Below are 24,908 nucleotides of genomic sequence, written 5' to 3' on the forward strand. Positions count from 1 at the left end.
CACTGGGAGCCAACATGATTTATTACAAAGACGTTTCTAAATCAACCATTTCTTTTTACAATAATGAGATTTAAATAAAACTCACCCATATAACAAGAGATAATAACCAACATCTATGTGGTGATTAATATTTACTATATATGTGACTTCAATTGATTCTCATATCTTCATAACAAATCTTTATGAGTCAGGTACTATTACTGAATTTGACACTCATTTTACAGATAATAAAACTTAAAAAAATGGAATCTTAGAGAAGTTAAGTAATTTATAGAATCTTCCTCGGCTAGTAAATTACGGAATTAAGGAGATTTTCTGACTCCAAGGCCAACACTTACTTCTTTTGTTACACTTTCTGTAAATATTGTGTATCTTGATTTCAGCCAGTCAAGGGCCAGATCTTTATTGATATCCTCATGCAAATTGTGAAGGATAATGGAAGGCTGCAAGTATATTGCCTTGTGATCGGTTGAACCAATGTAATCAATGGATATTGATTTATAGATTGACGTCATCTTAGAAGGAATTCTTCAGTCATGCATGTGCCAAGCTCTCTCCTTTTTCCAGTTTTGTTCAGTAATTTTAAGCAATAGACAAAACATGAACAGCGTTTGTATCGGGTAATACTAGCGCACTCTGCAACTCAGGTGTACCAAAATGTAACTTCCTTCTTTTTTGTATATTGGAATTCAACTTTGCTCGTGAGTCCTAGAGTACACAATCTATTCTATTCCATTTTGTGATGCTGATTTTTTTCTAGTCAATTTACATGTTATTATCTCAGTCTTAATCCATTCACTTTGGCATAAAGCACAGATTTTCAGGACTTCTTTCCCCTTCCCTCTCCTTTCTTCTTTCTTCCAGAAGACATCTGTGCACAGAGGGAAGCTTTCAGAAATAACAAAATGGCCACAGGAGGAGGCCTTTCTGGTCTCTGTGTCCTTGTCCAGTCTCTGCTGGTGATGAAATGGGTCCCACCTGGCCTCTGGACCTGGACCAGCATCTGCTGATATTTGAAAATCCTACCTTGGCTCTCAGCTGTGATGACGTCGTAGTCTGGGTCTCCTGTAGGTACCCCAGGCCACTTCATTCCCTTTGTCCTCTCACTAGGGCCCGTGGGGACTTCTCAGTCTCTCGTGCGCTCTGACCAAGCTATAGGGAATGGGGTGCACTACCTCAGAACCACTGTCCTGACAACATTCCAGTTTCTCTGTACCCCAGGGCAAACTGTGAGTGATTGCTTCCAGGCAAGCAAGGCATAAACCTCGTGTGCCCCAAAACTCTTGCCCCACCTACTCAGGATGTCTATAGCCTCCTCTTTCTTCCAGCTGCCCTCAAACTTTGAGCTTCTAAATTGTGATATTAGAAAACCTGGTAGCACATGAGGAAATGGAGGTGGTCACGATAATTCTCTTCACCTAGATGAAGGTCAGCCACATGGAAAGGAACTTTTCAAACTGAAGGAAACTCCCCAAGTGACAGAAATATGATTTTGGATACAAGTCTGTCCAACCTCAAAGCTGGTGTTTCAGTGTCGTAGGAGTGTGTTAATAGTTCAACCTTGAGGATAACTAAGAAAATATACACAAAGTACCTGACATATAACTGATCCTCAATAAATGGTCATTATTCTGAGCATCCTCCTAGGTATTTGGGTTGACTCGCTCAGGTTTCCTTAAGAAGCCATGAATCTATCAACTTGCTGAAGAACCTGAGCCACACCCAATACCCAACACATCTCCTAGCATTTCTACTACATAAAAGAGTCCTGAAAGCGTCAGCTGTTTCTCCCTCACGAGTCATTGGATGTGGAGTGTCAGAAGCAGGCCTGGTTGCCGCTACTGAAAAGGTAAAGGCAGGGGTCAATGTCAGACAGGGTGGAAAAGCTCTGCTAAGTTTACCCTCTGGACATAAGTCTATTCCTCCTTATCAGTAGTTTGTCATGGTGAGTTTGCCATTTTGCCAAAGACAGCAGCAGAAAGTGAGTTCCTGAGGGGTGAGGTAGGGGAAGATAGAAAAAGGAAACCCACAGCCAGCACTTGTCTCATTAAAATCTGTCAACGTCAGAAGAACAGAAGGCAGTAGAGAGCTAAAATCAGTTGTCACTAGCTTTCAGAATATGTTGACATGTGGAGGAGAAAACTGTAGTGACAATGTACCCTTCAGCTGCCGTGGCTCTCAGCCGGCAATAATAAAGCCCTTTGCAGGCTTCACTGGTGGGCGGGGGGGGGGGGGGGCGGGCAGGCAGCAGTCTGCACCTCCGAGAACAGTCACAGCTGATGGGCTACAGGACCCTTGCAATGACTTATGCCTTTTAAGAAACATTTCGCCTTGCCAGAATTGGCTTAGGAAATGCAGTGTGATTTTGTTTGTGGATAGGGACTCATCATGAACAGTTCAGATCATCACCTTTTTTCCTGTATCTGTAAGACTGAAAATATTTAAGCTTACATTAAAGGAATAAATAGAAACTTATCGATCCAAATTCTTAAATTCTTGAATACTGGGTGCTATAAATGGTAATTACTTAGAATGGATGAAGTAGAATAATGGCTTGCATAAAAGTAATGTGATGGAGTGGGAAAAGCAGGGACCCTGGAGGCAGACAGATAGGGGTTCACATCCTGGCTCTCCACTTACTGTTTCCTTGGGCGACTTATGTAATTTCCTTGCAACTCAGCTTCCCTCAACTTCAAAAAAGGGATGCTTATTTCTTGCTTTCAGAGTTATTGTGAATATTTATTGAAATAATATATAGTATATTGCATATGGCATAATATGCACTCCATAAATACTCGTTTTCTTGTCTTGCATATTTTATTTATATTTTAGAATATGTTTTAATTAATTTATTATTCACTTGAACCTTAAAGGATCAACTTAGGACTTGGAGCTACTGCAGGTTAGAATTTGATTCCCCAGCTTTACGCCTTACTCTGTACGTTCCAAACACACCACACACTTCCTCTCAAGACTTGATCAGATCACATAACCAGTGTTGACACCTCTTCCTGAACTCCTGCTCCTCAGGAAAAAGGGTCATTTGTACCTCTTTAGCTGCTCTGATCTGAGTCTTTAGAGTAGGTATTGTTCTATTGCTGCAGAGAAGACAAAGTAGCTCCTTGGGGGGAAATAATTTATAGAAAGGAAATAAATATTTCCTTCTAAAGATGGTGAGCAGGGACTTCCCTGGTGGCGCGGTGGTTAAGAATCCACCTGCCATTGCAGGGGACACAGGTTCGACCCCTGGCCCAGGAAGATCCCACATGCAGCAGAGCAACTCAGCCCGTGCACCACAATTACTGAGCCTGCGCTCTAGAGCCTGTGAGCCACAACTACTGAGCCCACGTGCCACAACTACTGAAGCCTGTGCACCTAGAGCCCGTGCTCCACAACAAGAGAAGCCACCGCAATGAGGAGCCCGTGCACCTCAGCGAAGAGTAGCCCCTGCTTGGCACAACTAGAGAAAGCCCATGTGCAGCAAGTAAGACCCAACGCAGCCAAAAATTAATTAAAAAGAAAAAAAATTAAACAAATTTTCAAAAAAAAAAAGATGGTGAGCAGAGAAATTGGTGAAGTAAATGCAGTACTGGCATAGCTTTTGGTGACCGTTTCAGAAGCCAGGATATATAGTTTGATAAGGTATTTTTTTATTGTTAAAGTTTATATAAAAAGTCTTATGAAAATATAAAACTTAAATTCACATATATATGTTTAACAAATGGTCCATATTATGAAGAACAAGAATAAACGAAAAAAAAAAAGAATAAACGAAAAGAGTGAAACACTTCACAGAAATGAGTAAAACTAAATACCACTTAATCTACTATTTGCTGTGGAGACATATAGTCAAAATAACCATGCTAATGATTCAAAATATAAATTTTTGTGAATCAATGACTTTTTTTTAGTAGTAGATTTCTTTAAAGTGAATATACATTTTTCTTTGTTCTCTGAGGCTACTGCATGAAATTCTTTCAGCATCAAAAGTTGAAATTCTGGGCCCTCAAAGCAAAAATATCAAAATGGTTCTCTGTTCCCCTTGATTAATATTAATAACATTAATATTGTTGCCACATGCAATAACCAGATCAAACTAGTAGAGGTAAAAACATTTAAAACCCAGGTCAGGGCTTCCCTGGTGGCGCAGTGGTTAAGAATCTGTCTGCCAGTGCAGGGGACACGGGTTCGTGCCCTGGTCTGGGAATATCCCACATGCCGCGGAGCAACTAAGCCCGTGAGCCACAACTACTGAGCCTGCGCGTCTGGAGCCTGTGCTCCGCAACTGGAGAGGCCGCGACAGTGAGAGGCCCGCGCACCGCGATGAAGGGTGGCCCCCGCTCGCCGCAACTGGAGAAAGCCCTCGCACAGCAACGAAGACCCAACACAGCCAAAAATAAATAAATTAATTAATTAATTAAACAAAACAAAAAAACCCGGGTCAAAATTGCATAAGCAAAAAAGGGATTGTAAGAATGATGGAGGGTCTCAGGAGTGACAGAGGTGTGGAACAGACAAGATGTGGGAGAGCAGGCCTGCCTCTGGGCCTTGGGGATCACTGTAGCTCAGGACGCAGGAGATCTCTATCCAAGGTCTCCCTCTCCGATGCTTCTCTCTTTACCCGCTGCCTTGTTTCTCACTACGTGTCCTCCACGGGGCGGGAAACATGGCTGCTCTGACCTTCGGAGCCTCACAGCCTGTGGCTCCCACCATCTGAAGGGGGTCTCTATGCCCCTCCAGGTCTAGCTGAAGAAATCCAGGAGGACAATTCTGATTGGACAGCTTGGGTCAGGTGCCACCACTCTCCCCATACCCACTCAGCCCTACCCACTCTGCCCCTAGGCTCAGCCAATTGTGATGAGGTCAAGAAATTCAGCAGCAGCTCCTATGATAACGGTTCTGGGCAGGAGGACTAAAAAAATGTATGGTCCAGACAGCAATAGTTCTTTCAAGTAATTGTCTTGTTCCTTTCATGAGTTGTGATTTTGCTTCTTCTCTGAGTATCAGATTGTTGGGTGTTTAAAGGTACAGTTCAGGGAAGCCATTCTACCTGGGTTTGAATCTTGGCTCCTTGACTTACTAGTGGTGTGACCTTGGGCAAGTTGCTAACCTTTGGTCCTCAGTTTCCCTGTTTACGAAATGGTGATAATGATAGTTCCTACTTCATGAGGCTTAGGTGAATATTATATGAGTTAATGCATCTAATGTACACTTAGAAGAGTGCCTAGTGCACACCAGGTGTTAATAAATAATTGCTACTATTAAAACACACGAGGAACAATAAATAGGAAGTTCTCTCTAATTCTCCCTGCTTCTCCATCCTCCCCACCCACCTCCCATTTTAAGTAACTATTAAAAGTTTAGCATAGGGCTTCCCTGGTGGCGCAGTGGTTGAGAGTCTGCCTGCTGATGCAGGGGACACGGGTTCGTGCCCCGGTCCGGGAAGATCCCACATGCCGCGGAGCGGGTAGGCCCATGAGCCATGGCTGCTGAGCCTGCGCGTCTGGAGCCTGTGCTCCGCAACAGAAGAGGCCACAACAGTGAGAGGCCCGCGTACCGCAAAAAAAAAAAAAAGTTTAGCATATATTTCTCCAGAATTTTAAGGCTTATATTAGAAAACTGTGTATTTACAGATTTTGCAACCTGCTTTTTTTCATTTAGCGTCTTTCAGTTTCAATATATTATAGATCAAGATAGCTATTTTCTCAAACTAGTGAGAGAAGAATAGATGTGTAGGTGGATATTTATATTCAAAGTAGACCTAAGAGCCATAGTCATCAATGTCAACTAACTCCCTCATTTATATCCCCGGCTGAATTCCTGGAAATAAAATTTATGCATGTCCAACAGCGTCTATGGCTGGCATTTCTCATTTGCAAGATAGTACACTGTGTTCCCAAGATGTTGCTGTTTCCAGACCCTTCCAGAGTTTATTTCTAGTGGGGGAGATTACAGGAAGTTATTTTAATGACTACGTTCCTGAAAGAGGTTTCTTACTACTCTCCCAAACCTTTGTTGACCTCTCTTTTTATAGTTGAAATTTGAGTTAGAATGGTCTCTGATTGATCCTCAGGCTGTTCATTCTTTCTGTGTTTTGATTTACCATCTGATTCATCTAACTAAAATCGCAGCTACAACTTTATAAATCATAAATCACTTACCTTAAAATTAACTAAATCAGAAGGTATCATTTTACTCAGAAATATGGCTAATTTGGGGAAGAATGGAAGAAAAGGCTCATTATTCCATTTTTAAGCTTCTTATTTGATCATGTGACAAATCTGAGCTTCACTGAGGCTTTACTCTAGAAGCAAAAGATGTTACTGAAGTGCCTCTAAGGTAAGAACAAAAATGTCCTGGTGCCACATTGCTTCATGGAAGCATGAAACTGGTCAAGGCCTCTCTGCTTCTCGTGCTCAGTGGGTCCTCGATTTATCTTTCTACCTTCCAAATCCTCCATGGCCTCCTAGCTCAGATCGACCCCCCTTCATGATCTCTTTTCTAACTCTCTCATACTTTTGTTTCTCTCTGCTCATAATAGCTCCTTAAACCCCTAGTCCAATGAATTCATCCCTCTGTCATTCAGTTATTTATCCAATAACTGGTCTTAGAATACAAAGGTAAGTAATGATTTGCAACCTAAAGGAACTTAAAGCTTCATTAAATTACCATTAAAAAGTAATATAGTAATAGCCTATGATAGGTGCTATAATCATTTCACAACTCAGAGTCTTCTTTCTCCCAAAATAGATTTTAAAGTTTTGGGGGTTTCGTTTGTTTCTTTTAAAGAAAATGTGTGCCAGTTTCTTTGTACAGTATTCAAAATACAGAGAGCACTTTGAGGGTTTCTAGTGTATCTGGCATTGTATTTGAAGTTACACGATCATTTTCCTACATATATTCCTGTTTATGATCTTTAATATTGTGGTAAAATATACATAATTTTGGCATTTTAACCATTTGTAAGTGTACAATTCCATGGCATTAAATACATTTATAATGTTGTGTAGCCATCACTACTATCTATACCCAAAGCTTTTCATCATCTCAACATAAGCACTGTAGCCATTAAACACTAACTCCCCAATCCCCTGCCCCCTAGCGACTTGTAATCTTTATTCTACTTTCTGTCTCTATGAAATTGTCTACTCTAGGTATCTCGTATCAGTGCAATCATACAATAGTTGTCCTGTGTCTGGCTTATTTCACTTAGCTTAATGTTTTCAAGGGTCATCCATGTTGTAGCATGTACCAGTACTTCATTCCATTTTACAGCTAAGCAATATTCCATCGTATGAATATGTGAGCATTCCTCATTCTATTGCACTTCACGTAATTGCACTTTGCAGATAGTGCATTTTTTCAAAATGAAGGTTTGCGGCAATCTTGTGTTGAGCAAATCCATTGGCAGCATTTTTCCAACAGCATTTGTTTACTTCATGTCTCTGTGCCACATTTTGGTAATTCTCACAATATTTTTAAACTTTTTCATTATTATTATATATGTTATGGCAATCTGTGATCAGTGATCTTTGAAGTTACTATTGCCAAAAGATTACGACTTGATAAAGGCTCAGATGGTGGTTAGAATTTTTTTTATCAATGAAGACTTTTTAAATTAAGCTATTTTTTTAACATATAATGCTATTGCACACTTAATAGACTACAGTAGAGTATAAACATAACTTGTATATGCAGTAGGAAATTAAAAAATTCATGTAAGTTGCTTTATTGCAATATTTGCTTTACTGTGGTGGTCTGGAACAAAACCCTTAACATCTCTGAGGTATGCCTGTACCATATTTTTTTATTCATTCATCTATTAATGGACACTTGTGTTGTTTCCATTTTTGGCTATTCTGAATAATGCTTCTATGAACACTGGTGTACAAATATCGAAGTCCCTGCTTTCAGTTCTTTTGGATATATACCTGGGAGTGGAACTGTCGTACAGTAGTTCAATAGCTTTTTGTGGGACCATCACACTGTCTTCCACAGCAGCTGCATCATTTTACATTCCCACCAGTAATTCATGAGGGTTTCATTTGCCAACATGTTATTCTTCATTAAAAAAAATTATAGCCATGTGGGTTTTAATTTCCCTAATGACTAATAAAGTTGAACATCTCTTCATATGCTTATTGGGCATTTGTATATCTTTGGAAAATGTCTGTTTAAGTCCTTTGCCCATTTTTGAATTAGATTGTTTTCTTGTTGTTGTTGAGTTATAGGATGTCTTTATATTATCTGGATATTAATCCCTTATTACATATAGGATTTGCAAATATTTTCTCCCATTCTGTAGGTTGTCTTTTAACTTTCTTGAGTGTGTCCTTTGATGCACAAAAGTTCTTAATTTTGATGAACTCCAATTTATGTAGTTTTGCTTTTGTTGTCTGTGCTTTTGTTGTCATATCCCATATATTCCCTGTTAAACCTTTTATTTTGAAATAATTTTAAGCTTCTAGAGAAGCAGAAAGAATAATATAGAGAACTCCCATATACTCTTTATCAGACTGACCATTTTTTAGCATTTTGCCATATTTGCATTTTGCTCTCACGTGTGTGTGTGTGTGTATATATATATATACACACACACACATATACATATATGTGAATACATCTTTTCTGTACAATTTGAGAGTAGGTTGTATGCATAATGCCACTTTATACCTTAATATTTTAGTGTGTATTTCCTAAGAACAAGGATATTCTCTTATATAACCAAAATAGAGTTCTCAAAATCAGGAGGGTTAACACTGATACAGTGCTTTAATCTATAGAACACATGCCAATTTTGTTAACTGTCCTAATACTATCCTTCATAGTGTTTTTTTCTCCTCCAGTCTGGAATCTCATATGTGATTATTTTTATATATATCGCTTACTCTTTTATTATCTGGTTTGCCTATATTAAATAGATGTTATCTATTGACATCCACCTCTTATCTATACGGTGGTATACGATTTTATTTGACTTTATCCTTTTTCTTTTTTCACTTTCTCTTTTTTTGGGTGGGGGGTTAATATTCTTTATACTTTATCATAACATAAGATATTTACATACTACTTTTCATCCCATGTCCCCACCATTGCTTTAGTTCTAACTCTACAATAATGTGTATTATATGCTTTGTCAGTACTTTTCCAAATTTTTTTTTTTTTTTTTCGATTAAGGATTTATTCCACTTTGCAAAACAAACATTCCTTGGCCTTCCTGGGTAAGGAAGTTTTCTAAAGTCTGGAGCGGTTTGTAATTTTGATGTCACTCCTTTGAGATCATTGTTCCAAATTTCATTTCAAAGCTAATGTTCAATGATACAGCATCCTTCTCCCCTCCAAAAAAATTCCTGCAACAACATTTACTTTTTAAATTGTTGGTAATAATATAAAATATACTTAAATGACATTATAGTGTCTTACAAATTAGGGTTGCCAGATTTAGCACATAAAAAGACAGCATGCCCAGTTACATTTGAATTTCAGATAAACAAAATATATATCTCTTTTGTATAAGTTTGAACATTGTTTTACTAAAAAAATCCATCATCAGAAATTCAAATTTAATTGATCTCTATTTTATCTGGAAAACTATATTTTAAATACTAACATTAAGTTCTTAAATGAAAATTCTTAGCTCAACCTTTCCACAGCTTCCTATGTTTATTTATTTTTTTACATCTTTATTGGAGTATAATTGCTTTACAATGGTGTGTTAGTTTCTGCTTTATAACAAAGTGAATCAGTTATACATATACATATGTTCCCATATCTCTTCCCTCTTGCGTCTCCCTCCCTCCCACCCTCCCTATCCCACCCCTCTAGGTGGTCACAAACCACCTAGCTGATCTCCCTGTGCTATGTGGCTACTTCCCACTAGCTATCTATTTTACGTTTGGTAGTGTATATATGTCCTTGCCACTCTCTCACTTTGTCACAGCTTACCCTTTCCCCTCCCCAAATCCTCAAGTCCATGCTCTAGTAAGTCTGTGTCTTTATTCCCGTCTTGCCCCTAGGTTCTTCATGACCTTTTTTTTTTCTTCTTAGATTCCATATATATGTGTTAGCATACAGTATTTATTTTTTCTTTCTGGCTTACTTCACTCTGTATGACAGACTCTAGGTCCATCCACCTCACTACAAATAACTCAATTTCGTTTCTTTCTATGGCTGAGTAATATTCCATTGTATATATGTGCCACATCTTCTTTATCCATCCATCTGTTGATGGACACTTAGGTTGCTTCCATGTCCTGGCTACTGTAAATAGAGCTGCAATGAACATTGTGGTATATGACTCTTTTTGAATTATGGTTTTCTCAGGGTATATGCCCAGTAGTGGGATGGCTGGGTCGTATGGTAGTTCTATTTGTAGTTTTTTAAGGAACCTCCATACTGTTCTCCATAGTGGCTGAACCAATTCACATTCCCACCAGCAGTGCACGAGTGTTCTCTTTTCTCCACACCCTCTCCAGCATTTATTGTTTGTAGATTTTTTGATGATGGCCATTCTGACTGGTGTGAGATGATATCTCATTGTAGTTTTGATTTGCATTTCCCTAATGATTAATGATGTTGAGCATTCTTTCATGTGTTTCTCGGCAGTCTGTATATCTTCTTTGGAGAAATGTCTATTTAGGTCTTCTGCCCATTTTTGGATTGGGTTGTTTGTTTTTTTGTTATTGAGCTGCATGAGCTGCTCGTAAATTTTGGAGATTAATCCTTTGTCAGTTGCTTCATTTGCAAATATTTTCTCCCATTCTGAGGGTTGTCTTTTGGTCTTGTTTATGGTTTCCTTTGCTGTGCAAAAGCTTTGAAGTTTCATTAGGTGCCATTTGTTTATTTTTGTTTTTATTTCCTTTTCTCTAGGAGGTGGGTCAGAAAGGATCTTGCTGTGATTTATGTCACAGAGTGTTCTGCCTATGTTTTCCTCTAAGAGTTTGATAGTTTCTGGCCTTACATTTGGGTCTTTAATCCATTTTGAGTTTATTTTTGTGTATGGTGTTAGGGAGTGTTCTAATTTCATACTTTTACATGTACCTGTCCAGTTTTAGCAACTGCAATTTTGATTCTGGTGAACAGAAACATTTCTTTCCCTTGGTCTTGGATCTTTGTGTTATTGACTTGGGAAAAGGTTAATTGATGTGTTGCAATGCTGTGGCAATAGTTACATTTAGAAATAAAGAGCTTTCTTACACTTAGTAGTAAGAGAACAGTACAAGGGTGCAAGACTTTAATACACAGGTAGACTCTAAGCATTGGTGGAGCATTCAGTAGGTGGAAGGGCATATGCAGGATTTAATATGAACAGGAAAGGAGAAGAAAACCGTATGATGTCACTGTCTTGCAAAAGGAAGTTTCCCTTCTTCTGAATTACTGGAGAGAATTCAGCAACGTATGTGCCTTGGGTGGAGAACTGATGAATGAAAGATCTCATATGGTCTATGGCTTCCAAGAAGACAAGTAATAAAGACATCATAAAGAGAAGCCAGCAGGGAAGTGGAATTGGCTCTAGTGGATTAGAGAGATGAGGGCTTCACTGAAAAGGAGCTGAAGAGAATTCTCCTGGGTCATTTCATAGATTCACTGTGTGATATGGAGTCTTGGGAATCTGTGTGGTTAAACGCAGAATCAAATGCTTACCAAGGCCTTGAATGTCTTCTCTGAAGAAGGATTATGGTGTCAAGGTTTGTGAGGTAAATTTGGTTTGCCTAATTTGGTGATCTAGGAATACTTAGGGTCTCTATGCATTTTGCCCAAGTAATGTTTGACGTGAATATCATACAATATTTTTTGTTAATTACATTTCACAACATAACACTGTGGTAACAGTGCTTGTATTTTATGAAATCTCAGGAGTAATGAAGAGGGGGATGTGCTATCCAGCAATATTTCATGAAGCTAATTGCCTGAGGGAATTTAGGAATATTTGTGCAGATGAACGCACTATACAGGTAAAAAGCTCTTATAAAAGATGAAGTGTTCTAATTACAAAGCAATTATTATAATGCGCGACAATTTTAAATTGCTCTTCCTATTTTGTGTTGCATTTAGTTTTTATTGGAAAGCAAAACAAAACAGATAAAAAAACTGTCACCTATTTTTAGTTTCACTGTTTAATTATTCTTAACTCATTCAGGACAGGCAGCTTTTAATTTCAAATACTATTCAGAAATAAGTTTTATTTGTTTAAAAGTTAAACTATTGTGAATGTATATTCACCTTTGGTTTTTGAAGTTTCACTGATGGCATCTGAATGAGTTAACAGAAGCTACTTTAATTATGCACTATGTTTGTGTCTAACTTCTATTTTTGCTTAATTTTCTCTCAGTGCTTAGGGAAAAACAATGTTCATCATTTACTGTATGATTTCAAAAGTGTTTATGAAATGTTTCTTTCAAACTTTACAAAAAAAAGGTAAACGTTCACAGAAACCACATATTCTTGGCTTCTCGTTTTTTAAATTAATTAATTAATTTATTTATTTATTTATTTTTGGCTGTGTTGGGTCTTTGTTGCTGTGTGCAGGCTTTCTCTAGTTGCGGCGAGCTGGGGCTACTGTTCGTTGTGGTGTTTGGGTTTCTCACTGCAGTGACTTCTCTTTGTTGTGGAGCATGGCCTCTAGGCACGTGGGCTCAGTAGTTGTGGCTCGCGGGCTCTAGAGCGCAGGCTCAGTAGTTGTGGTGCATGGGCTTAGTTGCTCTGCGGCATGTGGGATCTTCCCAGACCAGGGCTCAAATCCGTGTCCCCTGCATTGGCAGGTGGATTCTTAACCACTGCACCACCAGGGAAGCCCTTCTGGGTTTTTGTTGTTGTTGTTGTTATCACAATTCCTTTAGTTACATGTGAAACCAAAAAGGAAAGTCCACAAAAATCCAAAAAACAAGAAATAAATACTATCTTTTGTAATTGTAAGATTATCCTGTTCTGCAATTTCAGCCAAGGAACAAATATTTTGGGAAGAGCAAAGAGAAAAAATAAAATCAGAGGCGAGTATTAGGAGTGCTTGCTCTGTGTGTGTATGTGGTGGGGGGAGCGTGGTATGAGGAGTCCAAGTACTTTTATCTTAAGCAATATCTGCTAAAGTAGCCCAATTGAATCATTTGGTGAAATAGCAAATTTTCTGTAGGAATAGAGAACTTGGGAGTAGATTAACAGAAGGAAGGTATTTTAATATATTTTAAAAATAGCAGTTGTAAAGCCTACTGTTGATTCTCTGCACAACAGCTAATTGCTACCCTGTTTTTTCCATGCAGGTAGAGACCACAGCCCACATTAGACACTGAAAATGTGGACTCTTGCTTTCCTACCTTCCTTGTTGGAGGTGGCCATTTTACCCAGTGGTGACCATTGAACATAAAGGGGAGTTTATTGGGGGAGCTTCTGTGAAATACCTCTCTCTCTGATAAAGAGAGAGAGACGTATGGGGAGAAATCCTTTTCCACTCTGGCTTTCCTTGCCCATCTCCACCACAACTCTTTCCTACTATCTAGAAGGTTGTATAGGGATATGATGCTTGGAATGGTTATAGCCATCTTGCAGCTATGCAGGGAGCCATGACGCACAGAGGATGGCAGAAAGAAACCTACTTGGAAGAGTCTGGATCCTTGATGCTATTGAGTCACTGAATCAACCTTGAGACCACCTTACCTCTGGAATTCTATTATTCAAGTCACTTTTAGTGACACATAGAGCCAAACACATTTTGATTAAGTAGGGTATCCAATTTTTCACATTAAACAACACTGACTTGGCGAAAAAGCTAACATGATTATAGCTGCATCACAGGTAATTTTGTTATGCAACAGAACTGTAGAGGCACAACTCTTTTTTTGCACCCAAGGCCTGTGAATTTCTCTACAATCATTATAATTACAGAATCCCATTCCCAATACCCCTCTCTACCGCATTTCTTTCATCCCTAGTGTAAAGCTTTTAATAATTTTTAATTTGCTTTTTAACCTTCCCCAGATTCTCTCCTCCTTTGCCATCTCTTCCCCCAACATGAAGTACTCCACTGGGACCAGAGTTCTCTGCCTAAAAACACACGGTGCTGCCTGTATTTAGTGTAACTTCCTCACTTACCACTTTCCAATGTGTTTGCTTTCTGCTTAGGCATCACATCGTTTGATTTTATTATTATTTTAATATACACACAGGACTTTTTTAGGCTCTAACTTCCCAGATAGGTGGGATTGCGTATGTTTTCCCTAATGTGATGTAGCCTTTGGTATATAGAGTAACCATATACACCAGAGCAAATCAAACACATGGAACGGAATATCCTCACTTAGAACTCTCCCATGAAACCTGGAGTGTATGTTTGCATGAGTTATGTCTAACAACCTGCAAAGGGCTGCTTAATAACTAGTCTACTGATGACTCTGTATTTGTTGATCATTCATTCTTTTCTTTCTAGCCAAAAATATTTAGTAAAATGTTTAAAAGTAATATGTGCTTATATAGAAAATATGGAAACTGCAGACAAAGAGAAACAAACAAAAATCATCCAAATCGTCCAAATGGAGTCCCTACACTCCAAAACAGTGTTAACCTTTTGGTGTTTTGCTTTCCAATAATTTTTTTCTTTGTGTAGATTTCAGTGGGATTTTGCTTGTTGTTTGCTTGCAGCCATTGACCAGGCAAAATAGAGAAGGTAGGAGAAACTGAAGGAATATATGTTATTAGGAAAGACTCCCTGGAAGCTCCTCCTAAGCCCCTATTCATCACGGAAGAATAATTACAATTTTGATTGCTTATTATATCCATGATGTCCTTTAGTTCTCAAAATAATGAAGCAGTGTTATAATTCATATTTTAAAGATACGGTGCCTAGATCAGGGAAATGAAGGCATTTGCCCGAGGTAAAACAGTTGCTAAGTTCTACAGCTGGAAATGAAGCCCACGTCTGACTTGACCTCCAAGCAGGTGTTCTTTTTTACCCCACTACCAAACATCAGAAATAGCAGGCAGTTAGTTGTTGGTCATTTGGTTCCAATTCTTTTATTTTATAAAGGAGGAGACTACTAAGCAGAATGCTTTGGAAACAAGTACCCTTGCTCGCTCTTTCTGGGTTCTTGTTAAGCTCTTTTGGCCAGTCCTAGTTCTCTTTGGGCCCCTTTCCTCCATATCCTCTGTGTGCGTACATTGAGCCCTCATTTTGAGCAGGGCCAAGTACCTGGCGCCATACCAATCACTCCAAATGGTGAACACCAACAATTGTTGAGATTCTAAATTCTAAGAGTTTTTGAGGCACTCCTTGGTGAAAGATAGTCTCTGATTTAAGTTTCCCTACCTCAGGTGCCATCTGGAAAAGCAAGGCCATGCTCTGTGTCCCATCCACCTTTTAAAGAGGGTGAACCTTTCAGGGCAGGGCAAAGAGGGGAGATTCTAGAGCCTAAAGCTGACAGAGGACAGCCAAGATCAGTTTCATTTGGTGTGTGTTTGTTTTCTTAAGCCTGAACCGTAGTCAAAACTGGACACAGCTGTCCTTTCTCAAGGAGATTTCACTCTCAGACTGTTTGGATTTCAGCACATTGTTTAATAGTTCTAGAATTCAAATGGTCACCTTGAAGCAGGGAGGTTAGCACTCCATTAAGATGGATGGGGAAAGTTCACACCTCTCACTTTTATTTTATTTCTTTGCTTTTCTTTCCATTTGCCTGCAAACTCAGCAAAGCTGAAGCCCATTCACTACACAGGCTGTTTTTATACCCACTGGGCTAAAAAACTGATTTACTGAAGAACTTGGATTTTCCAGGAAAAGGAAAAATCTACAGATAGTTTTAAAATCTGCAAAATACAACAGGATTATCAGAGGAATAAGAAATTTTATGCTAGATCCTTTGGTTCTTAAATCAATCCCACAGAGATTTTAAAGCCCCATACACTTTTTGGATGGTTCTTCTGGACCTCCGCATAAATGTTCTTCATATAATATCTGCTAAGAGGGAGAGCTAAAACCCGCAGCATTTATGTGAGACACTAGGCCAATGCATTTTTGTTCGGTTAGCTTTCACAAATGTTGATTGAAAGGCAAAGGAAGGGAGTTAACATTTGCTGAGTGCCTACTGTGTGAAAGCACCATGCAGGCCCCATGGCACATTGTGAAGGATGACACCTTCTCTCTGATGAAGGAAAAATATACAAGTCAGACTCTGAGAAGGGTGATAGCAGAGATTCATGCAACAGGACCCTAGGGAAAGGAACAAGTTCATTCTCATTGGGGCAATTTAGAAAAGCTACTTGGAGGTCAGATTCAAAACCAATCTGGAATCTGGCAGGAAAAGCTTGGCTGAATGGAGGAGTTCATTTAGTGAAGAGACAGAGGTAAACCAGAGTATGTAGTATCAAGAAGTGAGAGCAGACAGCTCCTCGCAGCTGCCTGTAGTGAATACAGCAGAGACAGCCTAGATGTTTCCCAACCCCATCCCCTCTTCCTGAACATACAGAAAGACTACATTCACAGACTCCCCTGTGGTTACACGGGGTTACATGACTGTCTTCTGACAAATGGAATGAAGGTAGAGTGACTGTGTGCCATTTCCTCCTAACTTTCTCTTTTTGCTTGTTCGGCCAGCTGAATGAAGAGGATCCAGCAAGAACCCCTGAGGAAGCCCTGGCGGATGGTGGTCCCATGAAATGGCAGAACCTGGATGCTGGCATTATCAGACAGAGGCTGCCCACCAAATACTTGATCAGACTGTAAAGTGAGCAAGAAATACTATGTTAAGCCACTGAGCTTTGTTGCTGTTACAGCAGCTAGCATTAGAATGGGGATGGTAAGGTTGAAAAGGGAGGTTTAAAAGGCATATGAAATCCTCCTGAATCAAGTCATTTCTAAGAATTAAGAAAATAAATTAATTTAAATAGTGATAAGTTTTGAATTAATATGCCAGCATCAGGAAGAAAGATCAGCATCATAGCTCTTTCTTTCCAATGTGGACCTCTACAAGTCATGACTTTTTTTGGCTGGTTTGATGCTGACAACTTAATTTGGGGTCCTAAGTGAAAATTTTAGGAAGGGGAGTTTCATCAATAAAGAGAGCTTATGGAAAGAGGGAAAGGACTTGGCGTGCTCTGAGAGGGAGCCTAAAGCTGGCTGGCTTGGGACTACTTTAAAAATACATTTTATTGCTTTTTTGATTATAAGAGTAATACACATTCCTTGTAGAAAAATTGGAAAATATAAAAATGTCAATGGAATAAAATAATAACCATTTGTAATCCTACCACGTTTTGGTGTTTTTCATGCCAGTCCTCTTTTTCACTTTCGGTTTCTTTCTCTCTCTACATATATCATATGTAATCTACATAGAAGCCACTGAATTATTCTAATTGTACCAAATATCTGTTTCTGTCACTAAAATTCTTTACAAACTAAATTTTAAATAGTTGTGTAATTTTTTAATTATATGAATATACCATAATTTTTGGCCTTTCCTGTAAAGTTGGGCATAATTATTCCCAAGGTTTTTGTTGCTGTTATTTTAACAAGAATGTTGTTATTATCATTATTTATAAATATTTGCCTGGATTCTTGATTATTTTTATAGGATAGAGTCCTAGTAGAATTCATAATCAAAAAGTTTGAAAAATTGTAAAAGATCTTGATATATAGGAAAACAGCTTTCTAGAAAGGTTCCAGGAGTTTATTTGCCTACCAGCAGAATATGAAATTACCTATCTTATAACACTTTCATCTGCACTGAGTAGTATCATTTAAAAATTATGTACTACTTTTTATGGTTTTCTCTACAGTCGAAAGAGCCAAGGATAATAAATTGATGATATATTTGAGTAACTGATTTTTCAGTTGGCAAAGTGACTGTCTCCTGCTGAAACGGGCTTAAATGTTTCATTTTAAGAAACCATAGGTGTCCTCTGATCGCACTATATAATAGCCTGATTGCATTTAGTACAGGCTGGGCTAAACTGTGATAACAAATCCCCTCAAAATCTCAGTGGCTTAATACAACAGAACTTTATTTCTTGTACGGAAGGTCAATAGTTGGTAATTTGCCCATTCGTACTTGCTCTAACCTTGAGAAGGGAATATGGTAAATCATGTATTTGCTCTTTCATTTTTCACCTGTGAGAGGCACATGTCACTTCCTCTCATATCTCCTTGGCTGGAGTAAGACGTGTGACCACACTGACTACAAGGGTGTGGGAAAGGACAATTGCTATCCTGTGCCCAGGTACAAACCAGGGAACAGTCAGTGGACAACACTAATGACTATCATACTTAGTTGACCTTAACCTTTGAGGAAGGGGTTGTATCCTGTAATGACTCCCGGAAGTGTCCTTTGGCACTCTCTTCCCTTCTGAGGTTCTCAGACAGGGGTCAGCAAACTTTGGCCCATGGGCCAAATGTGTCCTGCTGTCTGTTTTTGTATGGTCTGCTAGTTAAAAATGGTTGTTACATTTTTACATGGTTGGAAAAAATCCAAAGAAAAATAATACTGCATAACACATGAAAATTATATGAAATTCAAATGTATTTCTAAATAAAGTTTTACTGAAACACAGCCTTACTTGTTTATGTACTGTCTATGACTGCTTTTGTGTTACAGTGGCAAAATTGAGTTGCAACAGAAAATTTTACTATCTGGCCTTTTATAGAAAAAGTTTGCCAATCTCTGATCTTTGACATGGCACTAAGGAAAACCATGGTCATTTCAAGATGGCTGCCTGAAAAATCACCTCTTTGGAAGTGATTATTTGTTAAATGTTGCAAATTCAGCTCATTAGATTAAAAACAAACAAAAATATTAAATCTCCTCATGGTTGATGTGCATAGTTACTGTGGTTGTGGCTGAGCCATGAGTAGAAGCATGATGAAAACTGAGACCCAACAGCCAAGCTGGACTGGAGTTAGAGAGGAAAGCTATTGGAATTACCAGGAGGTCATCTGAATTAGATATTGTGGTTATAAGCTAGATCAGATGAGTTTCTCATCAGGACCTTTCACATCCTAGAGGCTTTGTTACATAAATCCACTCAATGTTTCAGAATCAACCTGGATACAAACATAAGCCCTCATTGCCTCCTATTAAAATAAATAAATAAAAAATAAAGGATGAGAAGATTGGCTCCTTCAGTGGAGGAAAAAACCCAAGTTTTGCCATTCACTTTCCCAGCTTGTTGCTGCTGGAAGACTGTATTTCACTTTCAACTGTGATTTTTAAAAAAATTTTTGGATTTTCCCTCAGAGGTTTCATAAGCATTTATATAGAATTGGCTTTCTGGGTGATTTACCAGCTGCTCTGCGTGAGGTTTGCAGAGAGTGCATGCTCCATCCACTGTCAACATATTCCTTGTGTTAAAACTGGGATTTCTAAAATAACATGTTGATCCAGTGACAGAATGCCATTTCTCTTCATTTCGTGTCCAAGTAATAATGCACCAGTTAGTGATGTTAGGAATGAGATGGGAGACACATCACATACATATTCCAACTGAGGTCAAGAGCTATTCTTTTAAAATGTCAAAAATGACACTCCTAATACCCATGTATATAGATTCCATTTATTTGTGCACTTAAATTAACTCCTTTCTAAATCCAGCTCCCACAGCTGCCAAAGACTTCCTCTGAAAGGCATTTTCTTCTCAACTAGTCATAATTCACATTTGGCTCTCATTGGAGAAATGTCTCTCATGGCTTTGTGCCATCGTCAAAGGTTCAGGCAGATAGTTTTCTCTAACTTCAAAGGGTAACTTGTACCTGATTTGGAAACAGTCACCTCTGATAGCTCTTTGTCCCTTTCCTCTCCTGAGATAGTTCTATATTGCCTTCTCTTTCTTTTTGCACTTGGCCAGTTTTCTTATAAAACCTTTCCAACTATTGAGCATTCTGTCTTTTAGAAAGAGATTATTATTAAAATATTGTTTGTGTGCAGACTTCTAATTATGTGGTGTATATTTACACATCTCATTAAAAATTAAGTGCCTGTGATTTCCAATCTAAGTAAGGACAATGATTTGAGGGGTATACTCATGAGGAAAGCAGGGTAGAAATGTTGAAATCTGGGTCATCCAGGAAGATGTAGGACATAACAATTATTCTGCCCATATAGTACTGTACAGTGACTATATATACTATATATATGTCTACATAGAACATAGGAGATGATCTGGGGCTGAAATAGAAAATAATATTGTGATCACAACAATAATGTATTGTAGTTGTAAAGCATTTTCACATATATTACCTCATTTAATCCTCTCAATCCTCCTTTGAGATAGGGAAGGCAAATGTTATTATCTACATTTTATAGTAAGAAAAATGAAACTCAAAAACACTAAGTGATGTGCCTAAGGAAGTCACCACTGGGTACAGATAAGATCTGGTTCTCTTCGTTCCTGGTTAACTTTGCTCTTTTGTGATGCTATCTGCTCAAGACTGGTAAAATAGGTACTGAACACAGGCTGTCCTATGAAACTGGTAGGTGGGTTTTTCTATAAGAAAGAAATCCTTAGCTCTGATTAAGGGCTTGAATCTTTGAGTTGGGTTCTCTTTGATCATTTACTGCATATCGATATTGGACACTTGCCAAACTCAGGACTAGCTCCTTTCTCTTGCTTTGGCCCAATTTTTATTTCTTCCAAAATAAGATATGAGGCAGAAATCTCTAGACATTGAGATGTAGAAGCCAGTCAAGTTGTTACTATGTTGCCCATTTATTTTTGTCTCAGAACTTTATTACACAAAATACCTTGTCACATAGTTTTCAATGCTCTGTGAAATTTTTACCTTTTTCTTATGTCTTGCAGATCTGCATATCCCAGTTTTGGAGGTGGGTGTTCTCAGAGAACTGGACATCTGATTCAAAGGAGAGAGGTGTCCTGGATCTTTTTATAACTTTCTTGGGGGCAGAACTGATTGGCAGCAAAGATATCCAAGCATAAGTCTGTACTTCATTTGAGATGGGTTCATGCTTGGGTCTCTCTCTGTTCTTTACAGCAAGGTAAACAGCAAGTCAGGGCAACTTTTAGACAAAGATTTATCCTTGGAACTTGGAAAGCATTACATGTTCCACATAATATAATAAAGTAAAATAAGAATCCTTCTGAGAAAGGTACTCAGGATCTTGAATTGCCTTATACTAGAAGAATATTTAACAACTTGTTAAAAACCTCTATGTTTTTCTCAAGGGAAAAAAAAGTTAAATTTATAATGAGTATTAACATGGAGAATTTGACCAGGTTTTTTTCTACAACAATTTCATAAATGATTGCTTGGTGGCCGTGTCAGTTAACCAAATTCAAAAAGAAAATAAATGTCATGTTGGTCGATTTTAGAAAGTTATTTTTCCTCCTCAATGAATAATTCACTTATTATTCAGTTCTAAGGGACAGTATCATGTTAATGCAACAAATGCAGATGTAAGTTTTGAGTTTCATAGCTCTTCTATCTTGGTCACAAGAAAAGTTGAGATAAAATGCCAATTTTATCTTTATAAAAAATAATATAGGTATACAACAATGGCTATTTATGAAAATATTTTTTAAAGACCTTACTTTTTTTTTTTTTTTTTGCGGTATGTGGAGCACGGGCTCCGGATGCGCAGGCTCAGCGGCCATGGCTCTCAGGCCCAGCCGCTCCGCGGCATGCGGGATCCTCCTGAACCGGGGCATGAACCCGCGTCCCCTGCATCGGCAGGCGGACTCCCAACCACTGCACCACCAGGGAAGCCCATAAAGACTTTATTCTTTTGAAAGACCTTAACCTTATGGTTAAGCACTATAGCTCAAAAGAAAAGCCAGGGACATGAGGGAGGGGAGATAGATCTCTGTGACTGGTTAGTCCCAAACTCTTCCCCATCCCTGCCCGAGTCTCCAGTCTTGTCAGCCTTTGCTTTACTACAGAACTTCCTGCCCTTCAGAGAGACATTTCTACCTTCTATCTTACAAATATATTTTATATTTCTCAAGGACAGGGGAATGAGAATAGAAGGGTCTTTCAAGTGGAGAGAATAATACAAGCAGAGACCTGGAAATGGGAATAAAAAGGTATAGTGAGAAATTGGACCACTAAGTTTATGATGGACTCAGACCTTAAATGCCAGCTTTTAGGGGATTATACTTTAGTTTATAAATAAGAGGATGCTATTTTAGCATGCTTTTGAGGAGAAAGAGACTGAAGACAGTGGAGTCAGCTGCAGGCAGTACTGTTGTCATGGATGAGATCCTGAACAAGGAGGGTCTCAATGTGGAGGATGTTGAGAAATTGACTTGGCAACCAATGCTCCCTCTGCCATTGTTCCCTAGCTATAGGGCTGACAAACTCAAACCAAGGTGTCTCTTGCCTTCTAGACGCTTGGCATCTATCCAAATATGTAATTGAAGATACATCATGGGGGCAAGTTGTTGCCATATTAATGACAGGCTGTCTTTCAAATGGCCCCACAGGATGGTAATTCTGTACATTCAAGAATCGTATGGGCATGCTGGGAGGATCCGTGTCTCCGGGGTGGATTTACCCAAACCCAAAACACAGGCTTGGCGGAGAGTTTATTATTTACCTTTTTTCTATACTCAACTTTCTCTCAGGTAGTATCTTTGGAGAAATCATATTGTATTCAGAATGTTGCTTAGTGAGCATAGAATCTGAATAAGTTATAGGAATAAGATGCTACTAAATTCATCTAATTATCACTAGAGTGAAAATTATCACCTAAGAGTACTAGAGGCACTACTCCCCTCAGAGAGATCCCTTCCCAATGAGACCAGATACCTGAAGTCAGAGACTCCTTTTCTCTCAATAGCATTTGGATGGGTCCTGCTAACATTTGTCTTCCAGACCCTCTGTGCTTCTGTTGCTGATGATCCCTCCCCCTCAATCTCAAATTCTTTCTGTTGAGACATGAATAACTAAAGGCAAGTCCCAGTTGTCAGCATCACTATTTCTAGGAATCTATCTTTCAGGAAAAAATAACTAAAATCAGTGAAAATATATATACAAGGATTTTTTTTTTATTGGACTACAATTGCTTTACAGTGTTGTGCTAGTTTCTGATGCACAGCGAAGTGAATCAGCCATATGCATACACACATCCCCTCCCTCTTGGGCCTCCCTCCCCCGCATCCCACCCAACTAGGCCATCACAGAGCACCCAGCTGAGCTCCCTATGCTATACAGCAGGTTCTCACTAGCTATCTATTTTACATATGGTAGTGTATTCACGTCAAACCTAATCTCCCAATTCATCCCGCCCCCAACTCCCTTTCCCCACTGTGTCCACACGTCTGTTCTCTAGGTCTGCGTCTCTATTCCTGCCCTGCAAATAGGTTCATCTGTACCATTTTTCTAGATTCCACATATATGCATTAATATACGATATTTGTTTTTCTCTTTCTGACTTACTGCACTCTGTATGACAGACTCTAGGTCCATCCACATCTCTACAAATGACCCAATTTCGTTCCTTTTTATGCCTGAGTAATATGCCATTGAATATATGTGCCACATCTTCTTTATCCATTCATCTGTAAATGGACATTTAGGTTGTTTCCATGTCCTGGCTATTGTAAATAGAGCTGCAATGAACATTGGTGTACATGTGTCTTTTTGAATTATGGTTTTTTCAGGGTATATGCCCAGTAGTGAGATTGCTGGGTCATATGGAGCTTCTATTTTTAGTTTTTTAAGGACCTCCATACTGTTCTCCATAGTGCCTTTATCAATTTACATTCCCACCAACAGTGCAAGAGGGCTCCCTTTTCTCCATACCCTCTCCAGCATTTATTGTTTGTAGATTTTCTGATGATGGCCACTCTGACTGGTGTGAGGTGATACGTCACTGTAGTTTTGATTTACATTTCTCTAATAATTAGTGCTGTTGAGCATCTTTTCATGTGCTTCTTGGCCATCTGTATGTCTTCTTTACTGGAATGTTTTCTTAGGTCTTCTGCCCATTTTTTGATTGGGTTGTTTGTCTTTTGATATTGAGCTGCATGAGCTGTTTGTATATTTTGGAGATTAATCCTTTGTCTGTTGCTTCATTTGCAAATATATTCTCCCATTCTGTGGGTTGTCTTTTCATCTTGTTTATGGTTTCCTTTGCTGTGCAAAAGGTTTTAAGCTTAATTAGGTCCCATTTGTTTATTTTTGTTTTTATTTTCATTATGCCAGGAGGTATAAAAGATCTTGCTGTGATTTATGTCAAAGAGTATTTTTCCTATGTTTTCTTCTAAGAGTTTTATAGTGTCCGGTCTTACATTTAGGTCTTTAATCCATTTTGAGTTTATTTTTGTGTATGGTGTTAGGTAGTATTCTAAAATTTCATTCTTTTACATGTAGTTGTCCAGTTTTCCCAGCACCATTTATTGAAGAGACTGTCTTGTCTCCATTGTATATTCTTGCCTCCTTTGTCATAGGTTAGGTGACCTATGACACATGTAGGCATGGGTTTATCTCTGGGCTTTCTGTCCTGTACCATTGATCTATATTTCTGTTTTTGTGCCAGTACCATACTGTCTTGATTACTATAGCTTTGTAGTCTAGTCTGAAGCAGAAATAAATGAAATAGAAACGAAGAAAACAATAGCAAAGATCAATAAAACTAAAGGTTGGTTCTTTGAGAAGATAAACAAAATTAATAAACCTTTCGACAGACTCATGAAGAAAAAAAGGGAGAAGACTCAAATCAATAAAATTAGAAATGAAAAATGAGAGATTACAACTGACACCACAGAAATACAAAGGATCATAAGAGACTACTACAAGCAACTATATGCCAATAAAATGGAGAACCTGGAAGAAATGGACAAACTCTTGGAAAGGTACAACTTTCCAGGACTGAACAAGGAAGGATTAGAAAATATGAACAGACCAATCACACGTAATGAAATTGAAACTGTAATTAAAAATGTCCAACAAACAAAAGTCCAGGACCAGATGGCTT

General features: G+C 38.5%; 1 pseudogene; it reads left to right on the plus strand.

Moving 5' to 3' along the window:
* Positions 1 to 967: 967 nt before the first annotated feature.
* LOC149748960 (uncharacterized) lies at positions 968 to 22,716 on the plus strand (annotated as a pseudogene).
* The last annotated feature ends 2,192 nt before the right edge of the window (positions 22,717 to 24,908 follow it).

The sequence above is a fragment of the Delphinapterus leucas genome, chromosome 6 (assembly GCF_059928025.1).
Source record: "Delphinapterus leucas isolate spDelLeu-1000000601 "Yukka" chromosome 6, BTC_Dleu_Yukka2, whole genome shotgun sequence".
NCBI lineage: Eukaryota > Metazoa > Chordata > Mammalia > Artiodactyla > Monodontidae > Delphinapterus > Delphinapterus leucas.